Raw genomic sequence first — 13,603 nt, forward strand, 5'->3', positions numbered from 1 at the left:
TTGGGGGAGGGAGGGAAGCAGGAGAAGTAACTAATCAGGTGGATTTGCTCTTAGTGGCAAAGAAGTCCATGAGTTCCTTGCACTGGTTGTTGGAGGTGAGCATGGAGGAGACAGGGAAGTGGAGTTTGTAGAAGATTGTTAGCAGAAGGGAAAAAGATCAGGCATTATTTTTGCATCCCAGGCTGATCCTGCAAGAGTGAGCTGTTTTGGCAGACAAGCCCAATAATACTTTATATCGTTCAATCAGATTATGAGGGAATGCTAAACCAATTGTTCATCATATCTATTCAGGTTTATGCCCCTTGGACTTAAGAGAGTGTAACCAAGGGGCTCACTCAAGGAATGGCCAGGATGAAAGAGGGCATTGGCTTTAACATAGACAAAGGCACGATCAAAGGTGGAAGTGAGGGTGTGGCTGAGTAAATAAAAACAGAAAATGCTGCTAATACTCAAGCACGTCAGGCAGCATCTGTGAAGTGAGCACCAGAGATAGCTTTCAAGTGGTGACCTTTTATCAGGTTGATATTGGTAGCCACAGAAAAGTGGTGAACAGAGGGCCAAAGTTAAACCTTGGATTTTGTAGCTCTGAGTAAATGAGGAGAGATTTTTTTTTCTCCAAAGGTGAGCTCAGAATGAAGGTGGTTTGGGAAGCTGAAGAGACGATGGTTGCAAAGCGATAGAAGGAAGTGATCGGAGGTGGCATTATGTGTAATTGACACAATGAGAGCAGCAAGACCAGGTGAGCTGGCAAGGTCTGGAGGTGGCCATAAATATGTGTTGGGGAGTTTATATGGAAAGGGAGATTAGGAAGAATGAGAGAGCAGTCAATTCAGAGGACAGAGAGCTCAATGAATTCAGATGCAGGTTGAAATCATTAAAGATGAGAAATCACTTGGTGCAGATGCTGAGGGAGGAAATTAGTGAAGTTATCTCAGTCTCTTTCCATCATTACACCTCTAATTCTGTTATCGTCTTTATGAATTTCTTCTGCACTTTCTGCATCGTCTTAGCATGCTTCATGAAGTCTCCATTAAATAGACACAATATCCTAGATTTTCACCGTCTCGAGAGCCCTGTAAAAATGGTGGCCAGGATCTTATTCCAGGATTCCCAACCCCATTCCCAGGGTTTCTAATTTTCACCAGGGCCTTAAAAGGGTCAAAACCCACACCCTGTACTCCCAACCAGGCCAGCACTAGTGCAGGGATAAGCATGCGCTAGTCCTCTGCAATTTTCAGAGTCAGACTAGGTTTTCAATGTGCCATGGTTCATGGAATCTCAGAGGAGTCATGAACCATTATCTGCATGAAGGAACCTTTTACAATGTAAGTCCTCCTCATACCCCTCCCCTCCCCCCCAAGCCAAAATATGCTCCCCACCTCCCCATCCCTGTGGCAGCTTCTTCCTTCTCTGGTCAGTCTTCCGAATGGTCACAACTGCCTCCCTCGTCGAGTCTTCGCTGCAGTGTGCCTCTGAGTGTGTCCCTTTATCCCCAGCCTGCTTGCCTTTCCAGAAACGTCTCTGGCTTCCGGCCAATGAGGTCCCAAGAGGGGGTTCCAATACCCAGTGGGTTTCTTGATGTCTGCCTGACAGGATACCAGGGTCCGCTCCCCAGGTGTCCATCTCCATGTTGTTGAACTTGTTATCAGATAAGGTATCTACAGGAACTCTTGGTGACAGAAAGTCTGGCCCGATCTGGGCTTCTAACAATAGACCGATGCATTTCAATGAGGTGCCATGATCTCCTGCAAGTAGAGTGTAACGACCTTTGATGGGTGGTTGATGGGTCAGGCCCAGACACATTTGTGTAGTGTACAATTGGCCTGCCTGAGGTTTGACTGTGTTTAATTTCAATATGCCCAATTCTTTAATTTAGGATATCCAATTTTATCAGCCTTAAAACTAGGCCCTGTTTATATCAACATTCCCTCCTCTTGATCCAATGAGTGTCAGCGAACCGGATCACACAATTCTCACCAAACCATCTCAACAAGCAAGTACCCCGAATCTGGGGTTGACAGTATCATCCCTAACCCACAATAGTACTAACAAATTTAAACGAAGTAAAATAATTTTTAGAAAAAGCAATCGGGTATATACAAAACAAAGCAATAACAGTACAAAATGAAATAAAATAATTTAAAAAAACAAGAAACAACACGTCAATTGGGTATATATAAAACAAAGCAATAAACAGTACAAAATGACAAGTGACCAAGATGGGAGAGTATCAAGGCTCTTGATTGTAGAGCCTCTCCCGATGTCGGATGGCCCTTGCCGAAATTCCTTAGGACGATAGGGAAGCCGGAGCAGTCTGATTGTTGTTGGAAGAAAACGTGGTTGGAAAACTTCCAAGTTGCTTCTGTAAATCAACCATATACTGGTAACACTGAGCATAGTAGGTCAACTGGGCATCAACATAGTCATGCAGGCAACGGAGGTGATGAGCATGTGTACTGCTAATTCTTTCAAGCAAAAGTCTTGTGATCTCTGCCTGGCGATCAAATTCACTTTGTGTAATTCGCATTTCCTGTTCTGCTGCTGAACGGACCTCTGAGACCTTTGCCTTCTTCAGTCTTGCTTTTGCTGCATCTAAATCAAGTCTTTTATTCTGCAAGAGTTTACGTTCTTCAGATATTGTTCCGTAGTCCCCTTCCAGAAAGTTTCTAAGGGGTGCCAAAAGGTTGACCTCTGACGAGTGTACTTCCATCGGGCGTGGGGTGAACCACATATATCCGGGGTATCGTAGGCTGATCTTCTGGTCTTTGGTTGATGTGGTGTCTGTGATTCGGTCTGAGTCAAGGAGTCCCAGATAACAGGGAAGTATCATCATAGAAATCATAGAAACCCTACAGTGCAGAAGGAGGCCATTCGGCCCATCGAGTCTGCACCGACCACAATCCCACCCAGGCCCTACCCCGTATATTTACCCACTAATCCCTCTAACCTACGCATCTCAGGACTCTAAGGAGCAATTTTTAACCTGGCCAATCAACCTAACCCACACATCTTTGGACTGTGGGAGGAAACCGGAGCACCCGGAGGAAACCCACGCAGACACGAGGAGAATGTGCAAACTCCACACAGACAGTGACCCGAGCCGGGAATCGAACCCAGGACCCTGGAGCTGTGAAGCAGCAGTGCTAACCACTGTGCTACCGTGCTGCCCGAAGTATGTTGTTCATTCTGGGGAAGATCAAGGTAGCACCTGTTAATTCTTATTAATATCTGATTCTCTTTTCCTTTTCTTTACTAGAATGTCGTATGACTCCTCTTTTTTTTAAAACAAAAACAAAGAAATAAGTAAAGGAATAATAAAGGCCCAATAGTGTCATACGAAGGGTAGTGGGGTAAGGAGTTTGCAGAGCGTGAAAATAAAATGTTGGGTATGTGGCATGTGTCCTTGTTGTTGGAGGACTATGGCACAGTATAACAATAGATTCTTCATCTCACAACCAAACTGTGGTGTGTCGGAAGATTATGACGCAGTATAATGTGGGCGGATAAGAAACCCTTTTCAATTGGGTGATGCGTGGAGTGGACGGATAAAACTATTTACAATTTGGACTGTGATGTCCTGATTCTTTCTTAGTGGAGGGAACCTATATGGGCGGGCTTTGGCTGCCAGATACCCACTGCATTACCACCTCTGGTAGTGAGCGCCGGGTCAAACGGTTCTGGGAGTCCTGGTACCAGGGGCGCCACAGGGCGTAAAGTTTGCGGGTTCCCCATCCTTTCCGTCGGGGTCCCCTGGGCCGGGGTTTGACTGATTCCCCTGGCTCCTTCCCCCCTTTTGTTTTGGCAAAAATGGCCCCTTGGGGTCTTTTATTGCCGGAACCTGGCATTCATGGGACTCCCCGCCGTAGGTTAGGTTGTCTGCCAGGAATGTAGGGGTTATAGCTGCTTGTCGGGCTGGTCCTTCAAGGGGCATGGGTCAGGGTCCATCATCGGGGAACCGCTGAGATGGCCGTGCGGGGTAGTTGGGTGGGGCCCTACAGTCCCGGGCAAAATGGTTGGGTTGCCCACAGTTATAACACTGTTCCTGTGGGGGTGCATATCTGGGGTTGGTTTTATCTTGTTCCCTGTACCTGGGGTTGGGAATATATCGGGGCTCTGTGCGGGGCTGCGGTTTTCTGTATCGATGATTGGCACGGGTATATGGGGGTGAGTTTCCCAGTCCCCTGTTTCCACCACCCCCTTCATTACGCCAAACCGGGGCCAGGTCTGTGTGGATTGGGTTCATCTTTCCGTGTTTTGTGGGCTTGGGGGTGTCTGTTTGTCTGACTTCCCGTTCCCACACACGAGTCATTTTGCGGATGGCCCAGGCTTCTGTATGTGTATTATCATCGGGATCAAAATTCTCACAGGCTTTCCGACTCCCCTCGGTGGCGTGTGCTATCAGGGTCCGGATCCATGTGGGCCGGTGGTGTGCATTTAATTGGACTCGATTTAATTGGCCAAAAACCGCAACAAATTGGTTCCATAGTTGGCCAGCATAGGCTGTCGGGTGCTCCCCTCTCTTTTGTTGGCAGTTGTTTGAGCCTTGTACCGGGTCATCCCTATTGTAGCCTATGGTGGCCAGAACGGCCGCCTTCATTTCTGGTAGGGTTCCCCCGGCCACGTTCTGGGGTTCGGGTAGGGCGGAACGGATGGTAGGACTTAAACATAACAAAATAAGTTTAACCTCTTCTGCCTCGTCGACGCCGTTTAAAACACGATATTGGGTAACCTGGTTAAAGAGAGCATGTGGATCCCTGGAGGGTTCAAATACTCCAACCACTTTAGCTATGTCAGTGAGCTGTGTCATGGTGTATGGAGAGTTACATAAGTTACATTGTGGTTCTGTCCGTCCTGTTGTTGGGTGGTGACCGGATTCATCGGTACAGGAACCGGATTAGTGACTGGGCTTTTTGGGATGGTAAAAGGACTAGGAGCTGAGACTGAGTTTCCCCAGGTGGGGGCTGGATTAAGTGGTGCCGTTGGTTCCACTACCGGGGAGGGAGGTGGGGGACCCCAGTCGGCAGTTACGCTAGCTGTTGTATAATGGCAGGCATCGTCTTCTAAATCCCCCCACTCTACCCCTGGGTCACTATCCCCTGTTTCAGTCATGTATGCACACATTACCCCCCTTTTTATGGTTAGTTGTGCTTTTAAATCTTCAATCTCGCGTAGGCATTTGGAGTGGTCTGTTACGCGGGCTGTATTTACTTTTCCTGCTTGGTGCAAAACTTTTACTGCAGCCTGTAGGTCGCTGCATTTATGTTTAACTTCCTCTCCCTGTTGCAGCGCAGCCTCTCTCTCACGGACAGCACGCTGTGCCTTTTGGTAGGCTTTATCACATTGAGCCTGGAATTGGCTCATGTGTATCATGTTAATCTGGTTCCTTTCTTCTCTTGTGCTTACCTCCGCTTCCAATTGTTGTATGCGCGCGGTCTTCCATCGGGCGCACTTAAATGTGAGGATGGTTAGGTACACTATCATAAGTAGGATTCCTATTGCGGCCAGTTGTGACAGAATGCGGACCCATGGGTGGATTTGGACATTTGAACCCCAATCCCAGAGGTCCTCCCATGCAGCATGACTGGCCATGATTATTTCCTTTTAGGATTCGTCACTTGAGTATAGGTAAGGGATCGGGGTAGGGGTCCGGTTTTCACTAAATTCCCTCCCGTAGATTTTACCCAAATTCCCTAGACTGTTCTAGTTCTAACAACACAGTTTGTCCACCTTGTGTTACAGACACCGGGTTTATGGCCCAATTTACTGGTTGAATCTGTATTAGTCCTTCACTCACTTAAGACTGGCCGTCACGTGGGGCATCTGCCCTCTTAATTCAGGCTCAGATGGAGTGTTGGAGAATACCGGGTTGAAGGTTCGACTTCGGAGCAACGAATTACTTCTTATCGAAGTCCCATCTGGGTCGCCACTGTTGTACCTGTTAATTCTCAGATACTTTCAACCAGTTTACTTACTCCAAGGTTTTACCCCGGTGCCCTTATTTGCAAGGTGGACAAAGGACAAACACAAGTAAAAGTTCAACAAGTTTATTAACAATAACACTATTAACCCTTAAATTACCCACATAAAACAAGAGGATACCCCAGATTCAAGTACACTACCCGTAAAGATGGTTTGGTTAAACTGCAGGCCCGATTCTCTGAGTCCCTCTAGTCTGTCGTCACAAAGGTGAATCTCGATGGCAGCTTCTTCCTTCTCTGGTCAGTCTTCCGAATGGTCACAACTGCCTCCCTCGTCGAGTCTTCGCTGCAGTGTGCCTCTGAGTGTGTCCCTTTATCCCCAGCCTGCTTGCCTTTCCAGAAACTTCTCTGGCTTCCGGCCAATGAGGTCCCAAGAGGGGGTTCCAATACCCAGTGGGTTTCTTGATGTCTGCTTGACAGGACACCAGGGTCCGCCCCCCAGGTGTCCATCTCCATGTTGTTGAACTTGTTATCAGATAAGGTATCTACAGGAACTCTTGGTGACAGAAAGTCTAGCCCGATCTGGGCTTCTAACAATAGACCGATGCATTTCAATGAGGTGCCATGATCTCCTGCAAGTAGAGTGTAACGACCTTTGATGGGTGGTTGATGGGTCAGGCCCAGACACATTTGTGTAGTGTACAATTGGCCTGCCTGAGGTTTGACTGTGTTTGATTTCAATATGCCCAATTCTTTAATTTAGGATATCCAATTTTATCAGCCTTAAAACTAGGCCCTGTTTATATCACCACACCCTGAAGCTCCAAGAAGGCATCCTGAGGCAGGTGACTCTGTGCTGCAGACCCTTGGGGCAGTAGTGTACTGCTTGTGCTTGTGAGTTGGCTTTTGAATTATACTCGGTAATACAGGGGAACAGAATCTCAGGAGGTGAGAGCGAAACCCTGCAAGGTGGGCCAGTGTTGAAGCCCTCCAGGTTGGAGCAATTTTGAATCGAATTCCAAGACAAGATCTTTGAAAGTGAAGGCTGGCCACAGAGACAGTGGGCAAGATTTTATGGCCTCACTCATTGCAAAACCATAAAATCCCACCCGAGGTCAACAGGCCTGTCCATGGTCCGCCCCTCGCCCACTCTGATTCCCAAAGTGGGCAGGATGGTAAAATTCCAGCCACTGTGTCTGCAAGGACACCTCTACTTGACACCTCAATATTCCATACCTGGAAAAATACATCCTTTGTCCAAAATCCAGGACAAGAAGTTGGAGGTATGTCACATGATCTCTCCCAAAGTGCCAGAACCTGTAATATTACTGTGTGGAACTGGACTCAGGCCAGTCCATCATTTTACTACCAAACAGGTCACAGCAGAAAGAGTTCAGTTCATGTAAATTGCCTGGTCCTCATCAGCGGTGTACTATTGGAACATTGGAACTCTTGTATCAGTGCCTGTAAGACTCATTCATCTCTACATGCCTTCTTTAATCGGGAAATTCATCACTTCTGGAACATGGGTCACCCTGAAACAGTTTCAGTCTCCTAACCTCTGAAGGAATGCAGCATTGGACCTTTTATTCTAGACCCTGGACTCGTGAAACCATAACTCATATTTTTATCATGGTCTTGCCCTGTATCTCTTTCTTTCCTTTATCCTTCTTTTATTGTTATGAGTGCAAAGGGGGCTGATGTTACAAAACCTTTTCCTGCATTTTATGTGTGTGTGTGTGTAAAATAACCAACCTTCTTATTTTACCTTATCTCAAATTTGTTAACAGAGGGTTGGATCATGCCAAAACTGATGGGTTGGGGAAAGTATGCTACCACTTTAAAAGGGGGAAATCAAAAATTGTTTATAGATGGTAGTGAGAGGAGAAGTTAGGACTGTGTAAACGAATCCCCCCACCTTGTCCGTAATAACCTCATGCTTCCCCTGAATGTTAGCGTTTAAGATGGATATTGTAACTTGGTTTATCTTTCTGACCTTGCATAGTAAAGTTTGTCTTTGTTTGTTCAAACCCGTGGAATCTTGTGGTTTCATTCACTGAGCAGGTGTTATGAATCTCAAACTACGTCAACTGTATCAACAAAGCGTTATTGGTCCCTAAATGGATCTCACCAACAACTTGGTGGTCTGGCCTAGGATCATAGCACTATTAAAATTCTATCCAACTCAACCTTGAGTAGAATCAATGGCCTAGCCTCCGCAGCTTTCTGGGGAAAACATGGAAGCTAAAGGGGGCCAAAGACTTCTAAACCCATGTAAGCAAGCGCCTTTCCAGCTGGAGGAAAATTGCTGTGCCTCTGCCTGACCTGCCAAGCTTACCTGTAAACTATCCCCATATTTCACATCCCCCACTCCACACCATTCTGTCCTCAAGGGGGAGGGAATGGCCGAGTGGTATTAGACTATTAATCCAGAAACTCAGCTAATGTTCTGGGGACCTGGGTTCGAATCCCATCACAGCAAATGGTGGAATTTGAATTCAATAAAAAAAATCTGGAATTAAGAATCTACTGATGACCATGAAACCATTGTCAATTGTCGGAAAAACCCATCTGGTTCACTAATGTCCTTTAGGGAAGGAAATCTGCCGTCCTTACCTGGTCTGGCCTACATGTGACTCCAGAGCCACAGCAATGTGGTTGACTCTCAACTGCCCTCTGAACAAGGACAACGAGGGATGGGCAATAAATACTGTCCTCAAGGGGGAGGGAATGGCCTAGTGGTATTAGACTATTAATCCAGAAACCATGCAGACGCTACGACAATGGATGAATGAACACCGCTCGACAATCACCAGGCAAGACTGTTCTCTTCCTGTGGGGGAGCACTTCAGCAATCACGGGCATTCAGCCTTGGATCTTCAGGTAAGCGTTCTCCAAGGCGGCCTTCACGACACACGACAGCGCAGAGTCGCTGAGCAGAAACTGATAGCCAAGTTCCGCACACATGAGGACGGCCTAAACCGGGATGTTGGATTTATGTCACATTATCAGTAACCCCCACAGCTTGTCTCCTGGACTTGCAGAATTTCACAAGCTGTTCTGTCTGGAGACAATACACATCTCTTTAACCTGTGTTGAATGCTCCCTCCACCCACACTGTCTGTACATTTAAGACCTGGCTGGCTGTAGAGATTTGCATTCTAATCAGTATTCTGTAATTTGATTTCTGTGTCTGTGCCCTGTTTGAGAACAGATATCCACTCCATCTGACGAAGGAGCTCTGCTCCGAAAGCTTATGGTATTTGCTACCAAATAAACCTGTTGGACTTTAACCTGGTGTTGTGAGACTTCTTACAATAAATACTAGCCAGCCAGCGATGCCCATGTCCCACGAGTGAATTTTTAAAAAGTCACAATGCTCCATCAACCTGGTCTTTCTGACCTTCCTTACACCCCCACCAGGTTGTTCTGATTCCTCCTCACTCCTCTGTGCCTCCACAATGGCTTCCAATTTCAAACCCCATTGCCTCCCTCCGTCTTTTCAAATTCCCTGGGGGTCATGAATTTACGTCCCATCACCAGTTCCCATAAAACCACCTATCTCGCTCCATCCCCCCACCAACCTCCTTCACTGGTCTCTGAAATCTCTTTTTCTCCCTCTTATCCCATCTCCCCCACCTTATCCTTTCCAATCACTTCTTCCCTCCCTCCTCTCTGTGGCTGTGACATAATGCTGCTCAACAGCCAGTCTCTCAATCTGCCTGGCCGCAGTGTCAAACAAGGGCAAAAACTGTTAATCAGGTTTCTTGAATCTAAAACTACCCCCCCCCCCACCCAGGATCCTTCTGCGCATCCCCATAAAAATTCTAAGGTTATAATGTCTGTGTTGGCATTCCTAATGACTAGCAGTGCTTTCTGTCAGTGTGCTGGTGATTGTTATTCAATACAATGGACTGACAGGTGTTGAAGTTCTCAAACGTCATGTTCTGTGCCATCAGTGCTATGCTAGAGATGGGAAAGATGGCAATGCCACTGCCACTGCAACTTCTCTCCACATGGCATGAGATACTTTCCAAATGTTTCCCACCAGTGATCTTTCTTTTGCTTCCTTTTAATGCTATTCTCCCTTCTTTGAATTCCTTGATCTCTCCTCCAGTAGTGTCAAAAGTATGTCACAACTATGTAGCAGTGAATTCAGTCTTATATAAAGTTCGTTACTGACCAATTCCTCCCCCAATCTTCTGCTCCAATCTCTACTTACCCTTTGCTATTTAAAGGCTATACTAGTTGTTTGTTTGTATCTGACCCAGCACATTACTCACATGTTACCTGAGACACCAGAGGGAATTTAAAAGAGGTGCTTCACGTTTTACAATGCATTCAACACTACAGGCAACAAACGGATAGAAATTATTCCTTCAAGCAACACTAGCATAAATAATACATTTTCAAGGTCAGTGCTCTCACTCCAGCTGAACCAAATATGTGGATAAATTGAGCAATATCTCTTTGCTTTGGTACTCTATACTTCTATTTATTAAAGCGAGGATCCCATTGACATGTGTATCTAATGGGAAACCAGTAAAACCCTACAAATGTACAGTTCTGGTCACTCTATTATAGAAAGGATATTATTCAACTGGAAAGAACGCAGAAAAGATTTACTAGGATGCTATTCGGCCTTGATGGTTTGAGTTATAAGGAGAGGGTGGATAGACTGGGACTTTTTTCTCTGGAGCGTAGAAGGCTTAGGGGTGAGTTTATAGAGGTCTATAAAATAATGGGCATAGATCAGCTAGATAGTCAATATCTTTTCCCAAAGGTAGGGGAGTCTAAAACTAGAAAGCGTAGGTTTAAGGTGAAAGGGGAGAGATACAAAAGGCTCCAGAGGGGCAATGTTTTCACAGTGGGTGGGGGAGGTGAGTATCTGGAACAAGCTGCCAGAAATAGTAGTAGAGGTGGGTATAATTGTCTTTTAAAAAGTGTTTAGACAGCTACATGAGTAAGATGGCTATTGAGGGATATGGGCCATGCCCTGGCAAATGGGACTAGCTTAGTCATTTTTTTAATAAAAGGGTGGTATGAACAAGTTGGGCCGAAAGGCCTGTTTCCATGCTGTAAACCTCTATGACCATGACTCTAAGTTAACTTCATGTAACTTTCCTTTTGTGACACCAGGAGGAGCCCCACAAGGAAATTCCTGGCCATAGCTCCCTTGCATTCTAACCCCTAGCTATGAAACCATCATAATAATCCCTTTCCCAACCTTCTCTCGTTGATAGTGACTGGACTTCCAAATTTTGTCCAATCAAAGCAGGCAAGAACTGATCGGCAACACACAAATGAGGGTAAATGGAATCTGTCCTGCCTCCAAAAAAGATACCTGTACGGACTAGCCCCACCCCCAGTCTGAAATTTAAATCAACCGCTCACTTGGCTGCGTCAGCTGCAATAGAGCACTCCATCCATTGGCCATGTCAAAAGCATAGAATGGTGTTATCCTGCGTGGCCTGGCTAATACCTATCCCTCAATCAATATCACAAAATCAGATTATTTGATCTTTGCTATGTTGTGTTTTGTGGGAACTTGCTGTGTGCAAATTGAATGCTACATTACAGCAGTCACTGCATTTCAAAAAGTAATTCATTACCTGTAAAACACTTTGAGGTTTCCGGTGGCATGAAAGGTGCATGTCTTTCTTTCATGGTGCATACGGAGTGGAGCAGTAAAACATGAGAATTCCTGTATCTTTGGAAAGTAGGTGAACTTTAACCAGAGGGCTGATAGCTGATAGTGAACTGCTATTAAGGTGCATTGTAAAACAACACTGAAGTTAAACAGTATGGGAGCATACTTTTTTTTACGATCTTTCAGAGGCTAGCAAATGTATTCACTTGTTCTCAGGCACTTATCACAAGTGAGACATCATTAGTTATTTCAGTTTCTCTTGCACTGTTCTTCAGAGGAGATACCTCTCCACTCCAAAATGGACCACCTTTCTTCACAGTATCTACTGTTGTAGCACAGCCTCCAAAATTGCATCTGGAAGAGTTCCACTTACTCATCCTTGTCTTTCTACAGCTTGCTTTCTGCCATTCTACTCTTCAAAAAGAACACTGTTTTCTGGAAACTAGCAAGTCTTTAAGAGTGGTTAACATCAGTTAATTAAACCAATTAAATCATGCACTGCGCGCCAGGGTATGGCATGACAACAATTCGTCAGCCAAAGAACAACTATTCCACTGCCGCTGGTGGAACTTAGTTATCAGCCCTCAAATCTTCTGTGCTTCCCACAACAACAAAGGCCAATTTTGTTAGACATGACATTGTTACAATTGTCGCTAATTTCATGACTTTATAGAACCATAGAATCACTACAGTGCAGAAGGAGGCTATTTGGCTCATCAAGTCTGCACCGACCACAATCCCACCCAGACCCTATCCCCATAATCCCATGTAGTTACCCTAGCTAGTCCCCCTGATACTAAGGGCAATTTAGTATGCTCAATCAACCTAACTTACAAATCTTATGTTATTGCCAATTACAAAGAACAAATTTGTCACTCGAGAGAGGTGATGGGAACTGTCCTGGTGTATATGGCTTTCAAGGAACAAATAGAAAGGGCCATATCCTAACGACACTAAATTAGGAGAAAATTGTACTGTTCCAATATAATAGAAAGTTGGCAGTAATATATGTATATTTAAAACCTGGGAAGCAAAATGCGAGAATATTAACTTTTATTTTGAAATACTCCATTATTAGAGAACTCTAATAATAAGTTGATAGTTTTGAAAGTACTTTTGAATTTATTTTATGCTTGTGGATTTCTCTGAGGTCTTTATGGCACTGAAATGTCAACCACCATATGGATATAACTGACCACATTCTGATTGCTTGATATATATATTTCTTTTCTGCCTCAAAATGAATGAGGATGATACTTGCCAGGTGTACATGTGGTAAGTAGGCTATTCAAACTGCCCAAATAACTTAGATATTTCCATAGATGTGGCAGATTCTAGTTTTCACCTGATATCCCAAGCAGGCAGCAAGAACACCCACCAAAAGCTGGCAGCGTCCGTTTTAACATATACATGTCAGACCTCCAATCACATCATAGAAAACCTACTACAACTTTCATTCTGGAGCCTGAACAAGGTGCAGCAGTGAGTTTTCTGTCAGGCTAATTCGGCAGGGAAGCGGATTGAGGCCAGAAGAAATCCAAAAAAAGAATTCTGAAACCTTTTTTTTTCTCACTTGCCTTCTGTTGCTAAGAGGAGCAATAGTGCTCCTTTGGAGGGCCTGCATGGGAGGACTGAATCACCGCTATCCTGGACGTTCCACCCTGCTGATCGCAGTACCCATGGGATGATCCAGCAATCAAGCCCATCGCTAATCAAGCCCACCACGTACCTGCCATTGCCTCCCTGGCCATGTAATTCATTCCTGTTTCCCATGCACTGTCAGTGGATTCAAAATTAACTCAGTTGAGGCCCAGCAGTTAAAATACAGCAGACTACATTTATTGAACGATCAGTTAGATACTACCTGCCTCAGGGTTAAACTTGGAGCCAATGATTTCCAGTTTGCTAGTGCAAACAGGCATAGCTATACTGATAGTTGTCATGGAGAATTCTGCAATACCAAGTGCCCACAAATAAAGGTTATATGAAGGTAAGAGTGGGAAATCACTGGAAAATATTATCAGAGACATACTAA

The sequence above is a fragment of the Mustelus asterias genome, chromosome 7 (assembly GCF_964213995.1).
Source record: "Mustelus asterias chromosome 7, sMusAst1.hap1.1, whole genome shotgun sequence".
NCBI lineage: Eukaryota > Metazoa > Chordata > Chondrichthyes > Carcharhiniformes > Triakidae > Mustelus > Mustelus asterias.